The following is a 21,630-nucleotide window of genomic DNA, read 5'->3' on the forward strand; positions in this document are numbered from 1 at the left end:
ACCTGACCATAGGGGGTGATTTACTGCACCGGCTGTGATTATCCACTATAAATTGTTCTCCCCATGTGGTGTGTGCTTCTTAGGATTCCACAGGCACAGAGACAGAGTCCATGGCCTGGATAAGTAATCGTCTCCAGCACAAACACTGTACTCCCTGACCACATCAGCTGTTAACCACTTCCATCATCAGAGTCAAACAATGCTCCGGTATAAGGTGATGGAAGTTACACATTTTTGGAGCTGGATAAAGAATCATCTGTGAATGCAGAAACACAAAGCCCAACATAAGTATAACCCATCACTTCTAACATAATATCAGTGTAGAGTTAAGACTACAGGGGTTACCAGCTATACTGAATAGTATAACTTACCACATGCGGGAGGCCATTGTGGTTGTAGCCCTGACATTCCTATGGGACTCAAAGCAAACAACAGTTAGCTAGATTTGAAGTAATAAAGGTAGCAATCAGACATAAGCATAGTGTAATACAGGTGTACCAAACCCACCTGTGTATCTTCAACAGATATTCTTGGAGCACATTACAGCTTGGTTCTGAGGTAAAACACCACAGTGTGGGACTATGAGGACTCTGGTCCCTGCCTCAGACAAGCTGCAAACACCTCTGTCATTGTCAAATGTGGCTCAGTTTATGGTTCCTTTGTTCACCATATCTTCCTGTGCAATACAGAGAATGTGCTTTTCACATCACAGATAATGCCAGTATCCCTACACTTGACCTGTCTGTAGGAGTGGCCCTGGTCATTAACTGCATTGATATCACCCAAAAGACCCCATGAAGCACATTCACTGTAGAGCCATTCAGCAGCTTTCAGCTTCAAGAGCCATCAGTCAAGGAGATGGATGACCTGCAGCAGCACTTCATTCTCTGCATCAGAGACCTTGCTTGTCATACTCTTCCAATCCTCAGAGACCTTGATCTTCATCCTCTTCCCATCCTCAGAGACCTTGCTGTTCCTCCTCTTGCCATTCTCAGAGACTTTGCTCTTCCTCCTCTTCCAATCCTCAGAGACCTTGATCTTCATCCTCTTCCCATCCTCAGAGACCTTGATCTTCATCCTCTTCCCATCCTCAGAGACCTTGCTCTTCCTCCTCTTGCCATTCTCAGAGACCTTGCTCTTCGCTTTCTTCCCATATTCAGAGACTTTGCTGTTCCTCCTCTCCTTCTTGCCGGATGCAGTGCTACATGTATAAAACTGCACCATGTTCGCATGCTGCTAGGGACTGTCATTTCACCTAGTCTGTGTGCAGCACAGAACCCTTTTGGTGCACCCTGTCATGAGTGTTAATAGTAGACTACTGACTGTACTTCATAACATTTTAAATTTGATGGGCACACAATCAACTGTACAAGGTATTTGTCACCTAGCACACACAAGCACACCACACACACACACACACACACTCACACACACACACACACACACACACACACACACACACACACACACACACACACACACACACACACACTCGCACACACACACACACACACACACACACACACACACACACACACACACACACACACACACAAACACACACACACACACACACACACAAACACACACACACACACACACACACACACACACAGAGATTGCTGCATGCACCATCAACAAAAATACAGATTTCCACAATGCTGAGTGGCCTGAACAGGTGAAGCTTCTTTTGAGCCTGTAGCTCATTGATTTCTTCCTTAGAGAAATGAGGTTCTCTAATGCTGCTAATCTATATATTGCACTGACTCGGCCTTTTGAGCATGATGGTTTTGCAAATGAGGGCTCAGCTTATGAATGTCTCTGAATCTCTCATTCTTCTTGTCATCCCCATAGACATACTTTCATGGAAGTTCTACATAGCATTGTGCACATGCCCGAGCATCTTTGAGGTGCATTGCACAAGTGCAGGCATGGAAACATTGCCAAGAGTTTCTGTGCAGTTCCCAGCTTCATCATGTAAGGCATCAAAAAGCACTATCAAAAACGCTATCACTGTAATATCACACAGTATGACGTACGGATGAACTTTGATTGAAGTATTTCACACCTCAAGCTCTGTATTGCATAAGTTCAAAAATGGCATGGCCCATCTTGAACCCAGCCATTGGTCACACTGCTTATTTGTTCTCCTTTGCATTTCAATTCTCACAATGGGAATTGAGCATGACCATGAGATGCCAGACACTGCTCTCTGGAACGAGACCTCGTGAGTGGTCATGGATTTCAAAAGCTTTGGTACTTTAGGGCATCTCAGTGGTGCTCTCACCAGACTTGAATTTTACTCCGCATATTGCACCAAGACATCCAGAAACACTTGTCAAGGGAGTCTTATGAAAGACCCCAGTATAAGATGGATGCCTGGCACTGCCTCACCAGGGCAGTTACTAATGGCACTGGTATTTCATGAACTAGAGAGAAGTAGAGGCACCACCACTACAATGACCTCAAGAGGCACTATCCAGACCTTCTTCACCAATGGGAATAAGAAGATGATGTGAGAACTCCTGAGATGTACTTTAAGTAGATTTATTTATTTCGTTTTTTTTTTTTTTTAATAATAATGCCATGATGAACTGTACTATATCTACATTTGTCTACCTCAATCCCAAAGCTCTGGAGGCCATTTGGAGAATCACCAACAGTAACAATGAAGGTTGACTTGACCCACCTTTCTTGGTGCAGGGGTGCATACACTTCTTTTATGCTGTACATTCGGAAGCTGGTTAGGTATCATAGTCACAGCCTAATTATTGGCTAAACACCCTTATATCTTCTAACCTCTTAAGCAACTTCACTGTGGGTAATATGGTACCACTGTTGTTTATCAAGCAGTACCTGTCAGCTGTATACCTCTCAGCCTCTAAGCAGAAAAAATCTGGTCAAAGCCAAGAATACTGGGGGAACAAAAACCCAAAATTAGGTACCAATTTTTAAATATTACTCTTATAAACTTAGAATCCACGGTGGTGATGCTGCGGTAGCATTGTCGCCTCTCAGTAAGACGCTGACCGGTTTGACTCTCAGCTAGAGCGTCATCTGCATGGAGACATGCGTGAATGGGTGTACCTTCATTTAAGGTTGTGCGTTAGGGCTGGCAACTCAGCAAGTAAAAATCAACTGCCATTCATTAGCGGACTGAAGTTCCACTGTGGCGACCCCTAACCGGGAAAAGCTGAAAGACACAACAACAACTCTTATAAACTTAGAAATTTGTGTGGTAACAGGTTTTGCATTAGAATGCATTTTTGAAAACTATGAATTTGGAAATTATATAATGACTTCAATCCTTAATGATTTGCCAGAAAACCACAACTTATCTGAAATATGAGGCAAAAATCTAGACATTATGTAAAAATCTGGAAAGGTGAGAGGTGTGGCTGCTTTCAGCAGTTAGACCTTTTAGTGATTTGTTAGTATATGCACATAATAGTCAACCAACAAATTGCAGTAGTAGGAGTGGCTCAGCATGTAGCAGATTTACCTTCCATAGGTCAAAATCAAAAGGTCCTGGGATCTGTTCCCACAGCAGGTGCTTTCATTGCAACGTGCTACTCTACTACAGCATTATGAAGAGCATCAGCTGATGCTTGGCTATGAGACTTCTACATGTCAGTCAGTGACTCATTCTGTAATAACAGCATTTGACAGACTCATGAACTTTTATTGTAAATAGAGAAGCACATATGCATATTTATATGCATACAGAGACATGTGGCTTTATGAAATCTTACTTACAACACACACACACATTCACTGGCAGGTCTGCTTAACATTACCAGCTGTAGTGCATCTGAAGTGGCTCAATAAAAAGTATCTTCACCTTTTAAGGTTCTCAGGAAGAAGGTTTTAGGTTGTCTTCCCTTAGTAGACCCAATCTACACTAACCACACTGTTACATTAGCTCATTGAGAGGAACATTAGTTGCTGTCCTCTGAATGAGACTTCTGCGGGGTCCAAACTAACTGCCTTTGTTATAGCTACATGTACGAAGAGATAAGAAGATTTTTATAAGATTTTAGGTGATTACTAGGCAAATGATCCATAGGGTGCCTTTTTAAGTCTAACCATGCTTCCAAAATGTATCTGACAAGTTTGGGTACCCCAGATTATTTTAAGGCATATATTTAGAGTTTTTAGGCATGGGTGGTCAAGCATTTACCAGCTACTTCTGTAATATAGACATATAGGTGCCAGACCAAGCATAAACGTCTGATTCTCCATCCACTGGTCTGAATTTGTTAGGGAAGAGCTGTGTTTCACATGTATGGGAAGCATTTTCCAGAGAAGAGGTAGTCTCTGAGACACATAACTGTCCCTCTAACAAGTTCTATTTATGTTGCAAATGAGGTTTACATCTCTAGATCAAATAATTCTGATGTTATTTGTTTTTTAGTCGTGCATCATGTCAATCAGAGCGGGACCAGAGAATACTTTGTAGGGCATGCATAGATCATCGGTCAGCAGATTCTAGGAGACTTAGAAAAGGGATAGTGCTTTCAGGGTGTCCACACAAGACATGTTGTTTATGGTCTGTATTCGTTTGGTAAGGAACTCTGTTGCTTATGCCTGGTCAGGTACATACCAAATGGGGTACTGCACTCAATGATTGGTCTGATGATGGCCAAGTACAGCAAAACAATAAGATATCTGGACCCAGATGACATACCCTTGCCTATAAGTTGGGCAACATAGAATGATTTCCTTACTACCATAGACACATGATGGTAAAAGATCAGGTTTCTGTCTACATGCATTCCCAAATCCATGATCACTGAGTCTACTGCTAGTTGTGTATTATTAATGTGGTATTTTAAAGGGGTAGCCATATTCCCACAGGATACTAGTATGCATTTCTTGGGACTGAGTTTTAGACCATGGCTTTGGCACCAGTTATTGGTCCAAGTCATACCTTCTTTGAGGCTATTTGTGTCTCCGGGGGATATTATGACTGTGCCAAAAAGAAGTAGCCCCCAACACTGGGCCTTGAGGGACTAGAATTTTTGTGGAGGTAAACTCCCCTAGGGTAGCTTCTTGGGTCCTATTTTTGAGCCATTTGGCTAGCCAGTGGGTGACATAAGGGGGTTATACCTTATCTCATGAGTTTGTCTATAATGTCTGAGTAGGGTATTGGGTCAAATGCTTTGGCCAGATCATGGTAGGCAGTATGCATTATTTTAATCCCATCCATTGCTCTGAGACTAGACAGACTACTGCCTGCACTGGTGTCTTGGGGTATTATCACAGCCCATTTCTTGCTATTCACACACATTAACTGGGCATTCTTAGGGTCTGAATTTAATACAGTTATATGTGCAACTTGTTTTGATTGCAGAGATTACACTACTCAAGCTATGTTTGCATTTGTATGTGACATCTGTCATTGACACTGATGTTTTATCTTGATAGTAAGGTAGTTGTAGTTGAGGTAATACATTTTAATCATTATGTAGTAATGTATTTCATTGCATATGCTTTCTGCCTATTGCATTTGTTTCAGTTTGTTTTGTTACTTGTTTCAATGTATTTTCCTTTTTAATGTGGATCATCAGCAAAACCATGTCTCATCACCTGCCCAGAATGCCAGAGCTACCCCCTATCCATGAACCTTATGGAATATCACCAGTCAGGGTCACAGTGACTTCTGCAGGTGGCTTTGCAAGGGATGAAGATCCTTTTATCCACTGAATCCATTGTGCAGAGGTGTTTGCAGAGCTGGTGGACAGGCACCTTGATGCCCACACTAGCTATCTGGAAAGACTCCTTTTACAATTGCAGAACTGTGTTCCTCACAGCCTCTTGCTCTATCATCAGAGCCAGGACTCAATGATGAAGATGCTCAAGGTAGGACCTAAACTCCAAATGGGTATGGCATAGGTAGGGTGGTACATTGTTTGCACACACTTTATTCTCATCCTGTATATGTATACCTTTGGAGCTTTTCTCCCCGGGCCTCTGCTGAAAATGGACATGTATCCAGTCGGACTAACCCAGTCAACAAATATAAAATAATTAAAATAAATAAATAAATAGTGTTCCACTCAGTTTTCTGACTATGCCTTCCATTGTTTGTTGTCCAATCCTCTCCATCATCATCTTTCCACTGTTTGCCTGATGTCTCCTATTTCTACCATCCTGCTCATTCATTTGTATTATGAACACACTGGTAGCTTTAAAGTAGAAATTAATCCAGGTTTTGTCTCTCATTTTTGTTAGTTTTTTCTAAGTTTAAGTAGGGAAGTTTGTTTCCCTGCCATCTTGTTTTCCGAGTGAGTAAAGTCTGCCCTGTATAAGTGTAAGAAGACTGGAAAATTATGAAAAATAGATTTTAGAGTCTGTATAGTTAGACAAAGTTCACCAGGCAATGAGCTCTAATTCAGTTAATAGAAATACCATAATATATACTAATTCCGCAGATGTTCAACCATGGAGAAAAGAGAATAGTCCTCAAACACTAAAATGCTGCTGACACACATATACAAACATCTAGACATGAAGGTGCAACATAACGGTCTTCTAGACATGGGGATACAAAACAATAGAGGGCATTAACAAGGCACTAATACTGATCAACACTAATTTGCCTTGTAATTTTTTGTTCCAAAACCATGTCAGTAATCTTTTCTTCAGACTTAAACAGTCTCAGTCAAATGTGGTTCAGTCATTTGTTTTTTAGATCAAATGTATTCTTGATCAAATGTGCCACTGTTTTTTTTTTTCAAATGTGCTTTAGCTCAAATAAACCATAACCATATATGGAGACATCTATATCTATCTGTCTATCTATCTATCTGTCTATCTATCTCTCTATCTATCTATCTATCTATCTATCTATCTATCTATACATAGAGAGAGAGGGAGAGGAAAAAAACATGTGTAATTTGGGTGGGACAAAGGATCTGTATGCTGTCAAAGGGCATAACTAACTAGTGCGGTGTAGCAGTGCAGCACAGACTTTATAACTAAAATAGTTGAAGTGCTCGGTGTTTGGTGAGTTAAGTGTAAAAAGCTGCTGGCTACATTTGCAGCAAGCCACTTGTTACAGCTTCAGAACAGAACAGCATTTATTTATTATAGTTTTTAGCTTTGATAAGAATTTGTTTTCTCCTCATCTGTGAGTTGTGGTGGGCGTGCCAGTTAGAAGAACTGCATAGGGTATCAGTACTTAAGTATAACCAAGTGATATAATTTAAGAGCTTATGGAATTAAGGCAGTATTAGACATGGAGTTATTTTTGGTGTACTCCATTCTTTATAAATGTTAGGTTGTCCATAGTCTATTTCCAGGTCTTTTTTTTAGACTTTGCATAACAAAACTGGAAACTGTATGGCAAATGCCAGAATTTGCTTTTCAGCTAAGATTCAGTTACTGTAATTATTTTGATCATGTAAAATGGCCAAAGATTCAAACTGGAGCCATCTGTTCTTAAGAATTCAGATATCTGTTTTAAAAAACATCTCCAGTTTGGTGTCTTTCCTTTTTCTGCTACACTTACTCTGCTTAGCACAAATGGCCCATGGTGATGTTCAGGAACCACTTATGTGCCGAGACCTGTATTGACTTCTCTCAGGTAGTATTCTCATACCTGACTCCTTCATCAACCGCGGTTCTGCCAGAGTATCCCAAGAAAATGTAGATCCCAGGGAAAAGCTCTCCCACCCACTGGAAGCCTGAACCTACCATCCAGGTGCTTTGTCCTAATAAATTGGATGAAGTACTCTCATACCTGACTCCTTCATCATCCGCAGTTCTGCCAGAGTATTGCAAGCAAAAGTTGATCCCAGGGAAAAGCTCTCCCACCCACTGGAAGCCTAAACCTACCATCCAGGAGCCTTGCCCTAATACAGTGAATGTACGTGTATCTGAATTTGTGTTTGCTACTGTCTCTATCCCTCAGGTTTGGTCTACACAGCTCCCTAGTACATCACCTCTCACCCACATAGAACTCTATACCTAGAGTAGTCCAAATACAGGCTTTGCTGTATTCTGGACTTTTGGAAAGTTCCTGTGTTGCCCATTTCCTTTCTTGGATAAAGGGAGGCTTCTTTGTTCACCAGTGGCAGTGGGGAGCTTAGAGCAGCCTATCTATCCTTGGAGGAGTGTTCCTAGCACAAGAATCTGGTAGTCTATTAGCCGTTTTGGGTCAATTTCTAGCTCTTTCAAGTCCCCCTGTATAAAACCTGCTTTGGCACGATTTTGCGCATAGCGCAGCATCGGGCAGCTCCGCTTAATTGGGTTTAAACCATTCTCGGCTACACAAAGTCTGATCTTCACTTTTTCCCTTAGAACTGATCTAGTTCTCATAATAAACACCCTATTCCTACTCTAAAGCCTGGCACTTGCTCACTGAAGCAATTATATAAGTCAGCACTAAAAAATTAAAAGCACTACACCCTTACAAACTCCCCTTGAGTACCTTGTTCCCCATTGGCCCTTTTTTTCAATTATAAAGGAATTCCCAGTACTATTCTAGCATTTCCAAAGGTCAGTTGTCAATCTCCTCTCTGGTCCAGCTGGTGAATCTGGGAATCTTGAGGCAATGTTACAACTGCCTCATGTACACAGACAGCCCTCTCTTCCTCCCAACAAATTCCAACACATGTGAGAGATGCAACCATATAGCCAAACTGGAGGCTAAGCTCTCTCAACTCAGTACTGGAGTAACCAGTCAGGAGGAGAAGGAAACCACACTCATTACAATTCCAGTCTCACATAGACCTACCACGACAGCAAACCAAACACATAAACACACAAAAACATACTCGGAGGCACTAAATAAAAATCTGCCTAAGCAGCAGAAACCTCCAAAGCAGACACCCAAGCAACCGCTACCCCAAAACAAAACACATGCAACACATAGCTCACAAAGCCAGTGTGCTGAACAGTCACAGCCCTTAAGGCTAAACAACACACCTGATACACTTGTAATAGGTGACTCTATCGTCAGGCACACTGACGTCCCGCTCACCAGGCTGAATAAGGAGAAGGTCACGGTGAGCTGCCTGTCGGGCGCTAGGATCCACCACATAACACAAGCACTCAGGTCACTCCAAGGCAAGTACAAATATGACTCAGTCATTGTCCATGCTGGTGTGAATGACCTGAGATGTACCTCCCTGGACTACATGAAAAGAGACATAGAGGAGCTCTCTGAGCATGTAGCCCAGGCCGGTATGACCCTGACCTTGAGTAGAATCTTACCTTCACCAAGAATGATGCCACAATATGAAGACAAGATGATCAATTTCAACAATTGGCTTAAGTATTGGTGTCATTCAAATGGGATCCAATGCCTGTCAGCCTGGGATGACATGCTCGACAAGCCATGATGCTTTGCTAGGGACGGCTTGCACCTGTCACCCCTGGGCTTTAGGATATTGGCAAAGGCTCTTGCCACCCCCATAGTGCCTTTTTTAGGCAAGGCTCAAAAGACAAACCCACCTCCATAGGTATTACAAGGGATAAGAAACTAAGAGTAACGCTACTCAACACCAGAAGTCTAAACCTCAAGATGCACGCACTCGAAACTCTCCTTAGCATGGAGAACATCGATATCTGTGCAGTAACAGAAACCTGGTTCAAGGCTCCCGAGAGCACCCCAGCACTACCAGGTTATACCTCATACCATGCTTTTCGGCCCCAAAACTTGGACCGAACAACAAAAGGAGGGGGAGTATCAATATTTGTCAAAGATATCCACACCTCCAGGTTGGTGGCACAGCACGAGGCATGAGAGACTATCCATGTGCAATTAACAGTGGGTAAAACTGCCTTCCAGTTTATAGCCTTCTACAGACCACCCTCCCAAACCCAAGAACCTCACTCGGCCTTCCTGAGAACACTGGAAAATATGAAGGTCTCTCCAAACACCATTATATTGGGCGACTTCAACTACCCAAACATAGACTGGGAGCATTAGTCTAGCTCCAACACCCAAGCCCAAAGGTTCCTAGAATTTATAAACTCAAATGCTATGGAACAACTTGTTACCACTCTCACAAGAGGGGAAAACATACTGGACCTGATCATCACCAACATGGGGGCTCTATGCTCCAGACCAGAAGTGTATCCCTCACTGGTAAGATCAGACCATAAACTAATCTCACTGGATATTCACATCCCGACCCCACCCCCTGCCCAGAAAACCACAGTGAAAACTTCTCTAAAACAAATTTCACACTCCTCAAAACCAAGGTGGAATCCTTCAAAGCCCCCGCGCCTGTGGAAAATACGGCCCAGACTGCAGAATCCTTTATAAATGCATTCTATGAACACTTTCAGGAATGCATGGATCATGCAATCCCAAATAAAACCAAGACCCAATCCTCCAAAGGCAGGCATCCTGTCTGGTGGACCCCAGTGATAAACAAACTATACAATAAAAGGAAGAAGCTACTACATGATAGAGCAAAATCCCAAAAAGGGAAGGCATCTCTGATCAGTATTAGCAAAAAACTACGGGCACTCATAAAATCGTCTAAGGCCAGCTTTGAGAGAAAAATTGCACAGGACACTAAGGATAATCACAAGGCTTTCTTTAGTTATGTTAGGAACCTGGGTAGGAATTCCCAGATATGCTCAGAATTAGTACAAAATGACAAAAAATACACTGAACCCACAGACCATGCCAACATCCTAGCTGACAGCTTCAGCGCAAATTTCTCCCCCCCCTCCCCACCAAAAGGGCAAATATCTATCCCAGCAGAGTACTGCTCCCCTGACATCTCAGATGCTCAGGTAAGAGCCGCCCTCTCCAAAGCAAAAAAACACAGCATCAATGGGACCAGACGGTGTCCCGGGCTGCGTCCTACATGAACTCCAAGAAGAGCTAAACCCAAACATAAAACTACTGTTCAATCTCAGCCTTACTACAGGATATGTACCCAAAGAGTGGTGTACAGCAACAGTGGTCCCTCTCCACAAAGGTGGTGCCTCAACGGATCCTGGAAACTATTGCCCCATAAGCCTGACTAGCTTGGTCTGCAAAGCTATGGAAAGGATCATCATGGACTTCATAAATAAAGATACTGGGGACCTACAGACACTGGATCCTACCCAGTTCGGCTTTGTTAAGGGCAGATCCTGCCTCTTAATCCTGGTTGATTTCTTTGAAACTGTCACCAAGGCCATTGACGAGGGGAAGGTGGTCCACACAGCCCACCTGGACCTCACAAAAGCCTTTGATACAATACCCCACTCGGGCATTATAGATAAGCTCACCAGCTTAAATATAAACCCCTATGCCACTAGATGGGTTGCAAACTGGCTCAAGGACAGAACCCACATGGTTAGAATTGCTGGAGCCATGTCAGACTCCAAACCAGTTACAAGTGGTGTCCCACAAGGCTCAGTCCTGGGACCTCTCTTGTTCGGTATATATTTGTCGAAGGTACAGGCCAACATGGAAGGACAGTGGCTGACCAAGTTCGCAGATGACTGCAAACTAGGTGCCATAATTGACTCTCCAGCCAACACAAGCATCGTACAAAAGGACCTCATAGAAACAGACAACTGGTGCCAGAGCCATGGCCTCAATCTAAACGCCAAAAAGTGTATAGTCATCCCCTTTGGCAAAAACAAAGTGCCCACAAATTACCACATAGGTGGTAATCCATTAAGTACGAAAGAAGTAATTAGGGACCTGGGAACCCAAGTTGATAGCAATATCTCATTTGAAAACCACATGGCCAAAGTGGTTAGAAATACATTTTATATAGCCCACCTAATCATGAAGGGATTCACATCTAGATCAGGGGAGGTCATCGTGCCTCTTTACTCATCCCTCATCAGACCCATAATTGAGTACAATGCACCTTTTGGGATGTACCTTACCAGACACCTGCAGCAACTGGAAAGACCCCAAAAGTACCTCACCAAGAGGATCAAAGGGCTCAAACAGATGCCATATGCTGCCCGGTTAAAAAATCTCCAGCTCTACTCAGTGGCATACCGCCTGCTCAGAGGCAATCTGTGCCTGACGTATAAAGCCATGTCCAACCCGCAATTAATGGACATGCTGCACCTCAGAAAATCCAAATCCCATCAAGCTTCGCACTTGAGAGACTTGAACCTCAGCACTGAAATAAATAAGACATGCTGGAGGGACAGATTCATAACCCAGAGGCTCCCTTCACTCTGGAATAAAATCCCAGTCCAGGTTAGGCAGAGTCCCTCAATGACTCTCTTCAAGAGGAATCTTGATGAGTGGATGGGAGATCGTAGGTTTACCCCGGGTATCACTTCTGTGTCACTGTTAGACAGAGGCACAGTATACTAACCTCACAAAACGGCATAGCAAAATTCATTTAAAATGGGTGGCGAAAGCCAAATACACTCTGGCTAGGCTTATAAATGCCCTAGGGCAGATAGCCTAGTATGAACCTATGAACCTATGAACCTATACCTCATATCTTCCTTCTAGCTATGACTTCTTAAACCAAAAGCCCTCCTATTCTGCTTTACGGGCACACTATAGAAACCTTTGTAATCCCCAGGCCTATTCAACCCTCTCATCCAGCCTACTTTCCTCGGGTCTATATTGCATTCTTGAAAGCCGACAATGTCGAATCTGACATTGTCAACATGAGAATAGCAAAACTGCAGAACATCGAACAAGTAAACTGAAATCTCCATAAGGCGAGATTTCCATTTACTTCAATGTAGTGTGGTCTCAGAGTTAGTATATTTAAGTACTGGGGGGTGTGGGGGTGCACTGCTTAGTTGTTTTTTTTTTTAATTTTTTTTTTTTTGCTGAACATTCAACATTTTAACAGTTCGATCACTAAAGGTTGACTTTTAGTGATTCAAACTGTTAAATATTCGATGTTCTAATATAGATCCCATTCCTTTGTCTGCTTATCTCCTCTATTCTGGTCTTCTCTTTAAAACAGTAAAACTTAGTCACTTTAACAATTCCTTAGCGTAGTAGCTCTCTCCCTGCTCTCCTCGACTACTCTTTGTCCCCCACAAATGTTTTCCTGTCTCTATGTGGCAACTGTATCCTCTGCTGTAACTCTAGTCATCTTTTATCCTTAGCTACCTGTTAGCTATCCCTAGCCTGTTCCATTCACCATTCTCTCTGCTTGGGCTCACTCCACTCCCTTACCCTACCCCATTCCCACCCACCCCCACTTCCATTAGATTTATACTTATACATCACACCCACATAATTACCAAACATTACTCAACACTGAACAATTAACCCAAAAAGTACTAGCACTAAATTCCATCCCTTCACAGCAATATTACACCTTAAAGCAAAACATTTATACCTCCTCCTGTATATTAAACCACCTCCTCACTCTATTCACACCATTCACACAGCACACTACAATAATGTGCAAAGCACAGGCAATGTTTCATGTACAAAAAACATACTTACATATAATCCTACTCCAAACCTTCACTAGTTCAATACTACTACTTCTATGTTCCCTTACCCCATACCACACCCATCTGTAAGACAATATCTCCCCTCCATGGCAAACTTCAACAATAGGACACCATCATAACCCACAAATTATAATGTAGCATCTAGCCTTATCTATACTTCACATATAGACTTCCACTTAGGCAAACATTATCCATTAAGAAGTATATTCAAACATTACAAACTACTACACAAACTTGTCAAAGTCTATTTGCACATACTGAAACAACCGAACTGCTGTGCCAACATACACCCTATTCCTAGTCCCATCCCCTCCCATGACATGCTGAACAACTCCAAACCAGTAAATCTTGACCCACTACACCAGGAAAACAATTCCTCCCTTCTTTTCCTTAACATGAATGTTAGAAACATTTTAAATAAACTTCATGAACCTTCATGTCTTACTTTCCCTTTACTCACTAGATATTGTAATATTAATAGAAACATGGCTAAAACCAAAAAATAACAATAATGAAATAACAGCCCTTGTCTGTAATCTCTTATGTTGAGACAGGACTGGTAAAAAGGTGGGGAAGTAGTAATCCTATTCAAAAGTCAACTGTCATACACTTAGATCTAAATATACCCGACTTTGACAAAGCAGAACTCATCTTTGCTAAACTAAAAACTAATTCCAAAAATATATTAATATCATAGGCAGTTATATCCCACCAGGTAATAATATTCCTACAATGGAAAAACTACTATATTGGATCTCCAAATCCCTCCCTCAAGAAATAATTCTGTTGGGGGACTTTAATATAGATTAGCTTATCTGCTATGAACATAATCCATCATCCCACATTAACCTCCATGGGCTCACCCAACTCATCTCATTCCCCACCAGAACTGATAAATCATCAGAATGCCAGTCCATTCTGGACTGGATTCTTGTAAGTAACCTTTTCCTTGCATCTCAATCAGGCTGTCTGCCTGACAGCCTAAGTGACCATCAGCCAACCTATCTCGTCACAACCCATACACACCAGTGCAGTCAGACTACATTTTGAGTAGTCAAAATTAAAAAAAAAACTTTGACCCTAACAACTTCATCACCTCTCTAAAATGTTGTAACTGGAACTCTCCTAAACAACTACCTTTTGATGATGGTGTAAACTACTTTAATTCAACTTTTGTAGATATATTGAACCACCACGCACTCCCTAGAATTATCAGAGTAAACTCCAACCACACACCATGGCTAACTAAAGAATGTAAATCTGTAGTCAAGGCCAGGGACAAAGCTTCGGAACAATTCAATAAATACAAAACCAAACTAAGAAGGCAAAATTCTTAGAATTGCGAAACAAGGCTAAGAAACTAATAAAATTAGACAAGATAAACTAATATCATAACATCCAGAGAAAGCATGCTAAAACCCTAAAAAACTGGGTTGCACTTAACAACATACTACAACCAGGTAAATCAGCTATTCCTACACCAACAACAGCAAACAATTCAGATAACATTCCCACCCAATTCAACAAATATTTCATAGAAGCAATTCAAGCCCATGCAGACTCCCAAAGTAATGCAAGCTGTTCTAACCAATCCACAACCCAACATAGCACCAACTCCTAAAATGTATTTTATTTTTTTTTTATTTTTTTAACATTTGTTGACCAGGAATGTCTGTCTGGGCTAAAAGCCCTTTTTCAGCAGAGGCCCGGGGAGAAAAGCTCCATGTAATACAAATTTTTACAGTTCCAGGTAATCTTAGAAAATATAAAATAATACAATGTGCATTAAAGTGAAAAACAAAGAATAGACCTAACAGCTTACACTTTAACTTACACCCAGTATCTGTGAAATCTATTACAAAACTTCTCCAAAAACTCAACCCAACCACCCTAGCCTCTGATTGCTTGCACTCAGAATTCCTACAGTTAATAGCTGAAGCAATAGCCTATCCTGTAGCCATACTCATGAATAGATCAATATCAGAAAACAAGGTACCTGTTATTTGGAAAACCTGCCATATTCTACCACTACACAAGGGAGGTAATTCCACCAAACTCACTAATTGCTGCCTTATTGCCATTTTGTCACCCTTATCTAAAATCCTAGAGACAGTTGTCTAATCCCAATTAATGGACTACCTTCTCAAAAACAAACTACTAGCTGACACTCAACATGGTTTTAAACCCTTCCATAACACCACCACAGCTCTAATGTCCTTTACCAACACAGTTAACCACTATAGAAACAGTAGACAATCTGTATCTACCATATTTTTGAACTTATCCAAAGCCTTTGATATGGCTAATCATAATAAATGTATCAATATTCTCTCTGGTCTAAACCTTAGTTCCTCCACTGTCACATAGTTCCAAAGTTACCTATCAGCACATCAGCAGGTGGTCCAATGGCAACACCAATTTTCTCCTCTTCTTCCAGTCGCCTTAGGATTTCATCAAGGCTTCATGCTTGGGCCATTACTATTCTCTCTTTTCACTAACCAGCTCTCCACCTCCACACCAAATGCCTCAGTAGTACAATATGCTGATGACTCCATCCTAATATGTACAGTTCCTACACTAAAAGACCTCCGCACTTTAACCCAAGACTTCTTTCTATCTCTTGAAACATGGCTCACAAACTCATAACTCATCTTAACCCCAAAAAAACAAAAGTACTTCTCTTCAGTCCATCAAGATTCCTCTCACCATACACTCTTTTAACATCTTGTCTAAAAACAAAACAGTGCTGACCCCAACAACCCACACTAAAGTACTTGAAGTCGAAATTGACAATAACCTGAAATTCGATATTCACATAGCACAAGCTATTAAAAAGGTCATTAAGAAACTAGGTCTCCTATATCAAAACAAGCAGCCACAATAGCTCAGACATGCCTCTTATCTACCCTTCTCTATGCCTCCCCAGTTCTAACGAATCTCCACAAGACAGACTTAAACAAACCATAATCTTGTTACAATAAAATAGCCAGGTTTACAATAGATGCACCATATAGGACTCATCACTGTACATATCTCAAACAGCTAAACTGACTTGAACTTCCTCATTTGGTACAATTTAATCAACTAACCTTTGCACACAAAATATTCTCTTACCCTGAGAAAATCCCAGCTCTCCAAAATCTATCCAACCATATACCACTAATATAACCTTACACTCCAGTAATCAAAACTTTCTAAATACCATCAAAATGAATAATGATGCTGGGCAGCCTCTCTTCCCCAATACTATCTCTTAAATATGGAATAAGATACCAACCCCACTTGACCTCCAACTGCTCTACTGCACAATTTAAAAAACTCCTTAAGTCACACTTTATGAACACTTGGTTATACTCTTGTGATTCTCCTGGGTAAGCACCTTCCTCATATCACTACAATTCATCATATAAGAATATGCAGATTCACAACAAATCTATTATTAACTGCATTAAGCTAACTTGTTAGCATATTGTATTGTATATTAACACCTTTACTTAGCTGGTCTTCTCAATCAGTTATGCTTACTACTAATTTATTGATTTGTTATTCATATAATTATTGTCCGTATATGTCTATATAACCTTTGTAACTTAATCTCTATATATTTACAGGAATGCTGTAACATTGAAATGTTTATTAACTCTGATATGTCTGTAACCTGGAGCTTTACTCCCCTGGCCTCCGATGAAAATGGACATGTGTCCACCCAGACTTTCCCGGTAAGCAAATGTAAAATAAATAAATAAATAAATGTGTCCAAATAGAAATGTCTTTGGGATTTAAGTAGTATTGTGCATTTGGAAGTGATGGATGTGTATTTTGATGAATAATTCGACCAGGAATTAGGATCATTTTGGAAAGTATAATGAAATAGTATTTTTTCTACTAAGCAACTTAAGTGCTATAACATATGTTGTCTTAATATATAGTAGGGCAAAATAGTTATACATATTTCCCTAATTTATTACGGTTATTTCTAGTTGAATAGGTAATAGCATAAATCTTTTACATTGTTTATGTTATTTCTTTATTGGCAAGAGCTATTCTGAAGTTGTAAGGCTGCTTAAAGGCCAAAGAAACTGCACAAATTATATCAATATACATAGAATGTTTTTAATAATTTTAAGATGAAATATAAATGCTTAGCTTATCAATTTCTGTATGAGGAAGAAAGCAATAGAGTGAGTATGCTGATCAGGCCTGAATAGGAGCAAAAGCAAATAATAAGGCTAAGAATACACACAATGGCCTGCAACTACAAGAAACTTCACTATATAAGAGATTGTGGGACTAGCTGATTGTTTAGATATTTAGATGTGCCTGACATTATAAGCAACACAATTAGATGAGTGCAAATGTGGGTGGAGAATGTTTGATAAAAAATACATTTGCAGTATATGTGAGAAAAGAATGAAAGTTAAAGGAACAAAGAATATGGTCTGACTCAAGCTTGGATTCTGTCAATGTGAAATTAATTTGGAAAAATGTAAGCTCATCAAACCCTTTAGAATGTAAGCATCATCAGAGTCTGCATAGCCTCCAAGAGCTTTGAGGACTCATTAAAGTAAATACTATGTTTTTTTTTCTACACTCCTGAGTTTCTCTAGCGTACAGTACAACTACCATAAGGCTAAACAACATAAATATAAATGACTCTGCTAGAAGTACTCAGGCCTAAAGTTCTTGAAGACTATTTTCTTAACGCCAGGGAGTTAGGCATCTTGTAGCTTGTGTAGGCTACCATTCATGCTGGAACTTGAATATGAATTTGGGCAAGCAGCTGCAGGACCTTATCTGACCACATTATTTGAGTATGAGTGAATTAAATGTGGAAGCCATGGAGAGAGAGTGGGAGGGGATGGGGTGTAGGTAGATTAGGGCAGCAATTGGGAATGGAATTTATGTTTAGAGAGTGGGAGGACAGTTTTAAGGTTAGGGAGGAAGAAGGAAGTTTTATAGTTAGGGAGCAGGAAGGAAGTTTTACGCATAAGGATCAGTAGGGGAGTTTTAGGGTTCGGGAGTGATCAGGAAATGATACTCCAACCCCATGAACAAAAATGGGAAAAGGGGTTGTGGATGGGTGGATGGACGGAGGGGTTGGGAGTTTTGGGGTAAGGGAGTGAAGATTAGTGTTAAAAACTGGGTGGGAGTTCTAAGGTTAGAGTTAAGGTGCTGGTACAGCTATACAGTTTCATATGGTCGAATATTGGCACAACTAGTTATTGTCAGAGATTGTGCTGTTTGGAGTTAGAGCATTTGCTTTTTCCTGCAAGAGACAGCAAGTAAGTGTGTTGCCTGTTACTAACATAGAAGCACTTGCAGTAGTCCAAAATAAACAATGCAATACCATTAAAAGTGCTTATTGCAGCTAATTATAATACTAAGTAAACATATCATGTTATGTAATCCTTATATATTATAGATTGTTATAACATAGTGCAACCTTGTGTATTTGAATTACACTATCAGGTAAATTCAAGGCTTCTTGTAATTTTTGGGGTGCAGACACTGTCATTCTTAAGTCAACTGGACAACAAGGACTTAATACATTAAAAACACAATTACGGCATTTCCAGCAGACTGTGTTACTGTCAGCCATATTTGAATAATCCTGACCTACAGAGTCCTCAGTTAAATTTTGTACTTCCTTTAAGGGGGTTGGGATGAGTGCACTGCTATCACCTGCTGAAGTAATGTGTGGAAATGTTATAATAATAAAAGGATAAAACACAATCTACAAACAAATTTACCAACATTGTACTAAGCAGTTAACTACTGATATTATTTGCATTTATAATTCAAGCATGCTGCTAAATAACACTATTGTGTGGCAGACACTGAAATAAAAACTAGTTTAAACGTATAATGCAGTACTAAATAGTACTGAGAAATGGTGGGACATTTAAATTAAAACAAGGCTTATAAAATGGTGCCTTCATTACAATTAAAAGAATACAGTAACAGGGGCACCTTCCTCAGACCAATCAAGGCATAATATGGCAGGTGGTCACTGAACACTTTGAACAACACAACAATTAAGCAGCTTTCCACTGCAAAGCAAATGTGGTACCTGAACTATATGGTGTCTGCTTATACTTGTATCTTATTCCATTCAATAAAAGGTTGAACCGGCAGGTGTTCTCAACACCAGCTATTGTGAAGATTACTGACTTAACTAGTATATCTTCTGCTACTTGTAAAATACATAAGCTAGCAACCGTTACATACCACCTCACGGAATTAGAGAAATGTGCAGAAAAAAAGGTTAAGAAGAGTACAAAGACATTTAAAATTCTAAACATCAGAAACAACACTTCAAAAAAAATTGCAGTGCAACTAATGTTCAAGTACAGCAACTTTATAAGCATCATATTCATTACAAACTGCATAAACAACTACATATATGAAAAGGGAATTGGTTTATTGAAATTGTAGTTAATAGAAATAGAAAACAGAATGTTCACATTGGGAGAAATGTCAGTGAAAGTTAGCACAATGTTGAACAAACATATTCTATGTTAGACAGTGAACAAAACAGTCTTCAGTTGCCCCAGCCCACCATTTCTGCAAAGGAGCATTGTGTTGGCAAGCTCACATGTGAAGGCATAGCTTGACTATGTGAATACTCAGTAATATTATATACAAAATGTAAAAGATGCAAACTTGTGTACATAGTGCAGTATAGTCTATCTAACAGTGCATAATACTGGCTCAGTAGTAACAAGTATAAAATTAAACACAAGTAAAGACATAACTATCCCCAGTTTATTGATAGCCAGTAGCTTAGTACAGCAGCCGATAGTCTGATGGTATAGAGCTGCTTATTGTAGAAGAGAGTATTCCCTCAGCCTTCATTTGCCTTTTGTTTCAGTCTAAGCAAGTCACTCAACCAGTTAGTGCTCTGCGATCCTTGAGAAAAACTGAGCTAAGTTCATTAATGGTCTCCTGGACTACATGCATAATCACTGCCTGTGACAATAGAAACCTAATCTATAACTGCTGTGGCTGGAAATAAGTTGTGGCTATAGTTATACAGTGAAGCAGAAGCAGATTATGGTCCTGTGTAAGGAGAGCACATTCATTTTTGCTGAAAAGTGAACACCTGTAGAAAAGAAATAAACAAATAATGGGATAATGTGCAGATCTGTATTGACCTGATCCAAATTAGGCCTAGAAATAATCAGTGTTAAAAAGTAAAACAATACAATAGGGCAGGGTGACTCTCCATGCCACTTAAGGTGCGTTGTGTGGAACAGTCTCTGAACACATTGAGCAAACTGCTATTATACAGCATTCTGCAACACATACAATATGGCATTTCCACTATGCGTCTGACAGCAGTATTTAATCTAATGTCTGCTTATACCTGCAACTGACTTCTGGCAGTAATGCACTGACTAGGCAGCTGTTACTCAATGATATTATCTATACATGAAGTCCTTGCTTTTACAGTCTGACTGCATTTACCATTTCTAGTTTCCAGCATGCACTAGAATTCAAAATATTAGGATAATCAACATTTTAAATGCATCTACATGAAAAGTAGCCTGCACTTACTTCCGACGTAGTTGCATTTCAACAATTTTTAACTTAATGGTGTCACTTGTTGGCCAAAATAAGTTTAAAAAGCTCAAACAGCTCTCTGTCTTTCGCCTTTTCTTTCTCTTTCTCCTGTGTCTTCAGTTCCTTCTAATCCCAGTTAATTAAAATTATTTTATGAAGAATATCACATCCTGCACTTGTCTCTGAAGTATCTCTACTTGGCTCATTAATTCTCAGAATTTCTTTCCAGCAGTCATCACTGCAATCCTTTTAATTGTTTCTGGTGCATTTCCAGATTTTAAAGTATCTTTCCACTTTTGGAATACAAATCAAAGCTATTTTTGTATTCTTCATTTCATATTTCCATTCCATATACAGGCAATTTCACTTGAATGCACATTTTAACATTAATGCATGCTAGTGTGTTTTTCTAGCAGAGATTCTCCAGCATTGACTAAAAGCAGGATAATATATTATCTTAGGCTTACTGCCACACCTAATGTAAGCTTGATTTAAAATGATTCCATTAATCTAGTCTGTGTCTTCAATCTTCAGATGGTTATCTTTATCTGTTATTTTTAGAGCACATACTACTTTCATTTCTCATTTTTGTCGTTATTTTATCATATATATTTGCACACATTATTTTAATCAGGTAATGCTACTAACTGTCTGATA

At 40.1% G+C, this 21,630-nt stretch overlaps 1 long non-coding RNA gene across 1 annotated transcript in view; it reads right to left on the reverse strand.

Annotated features, from left to right (window-relative positions):
- LOC122793755 overlaps positions 1 to 21,216 on the reverse strand; it is a 69,141-nt gene extending 47,925 nt beyond the window's left edge. The window contains exon 1 of the long non-coding RNA XR_006363526.1: positions 20,968 to 21,216. This is a non-coding gene — a long non-coding RNA (uncharacterized LOC122793755). The remainder of the gene's footprint in view (positions 1 to 20,967) is intronic.
- Positions 21,217 to 21,630: the final 414 nt, after the last annotated feature.

Source organism: Protopterus annectens, chromosome 2.part0, assembly GCF_019279795.1.
Source record: "Protopterus annectens isolate FY-2018-M chromosome 2.part0, PAN1.0, whole genome shotgun sequence".
Classification (NCBI taxonomy): domain Eukaryota; kingdom Metazoa; phylum Chordata; order Ceratodontiformes; family Protopteridae; genus Protopterus; species Protopterus annectens.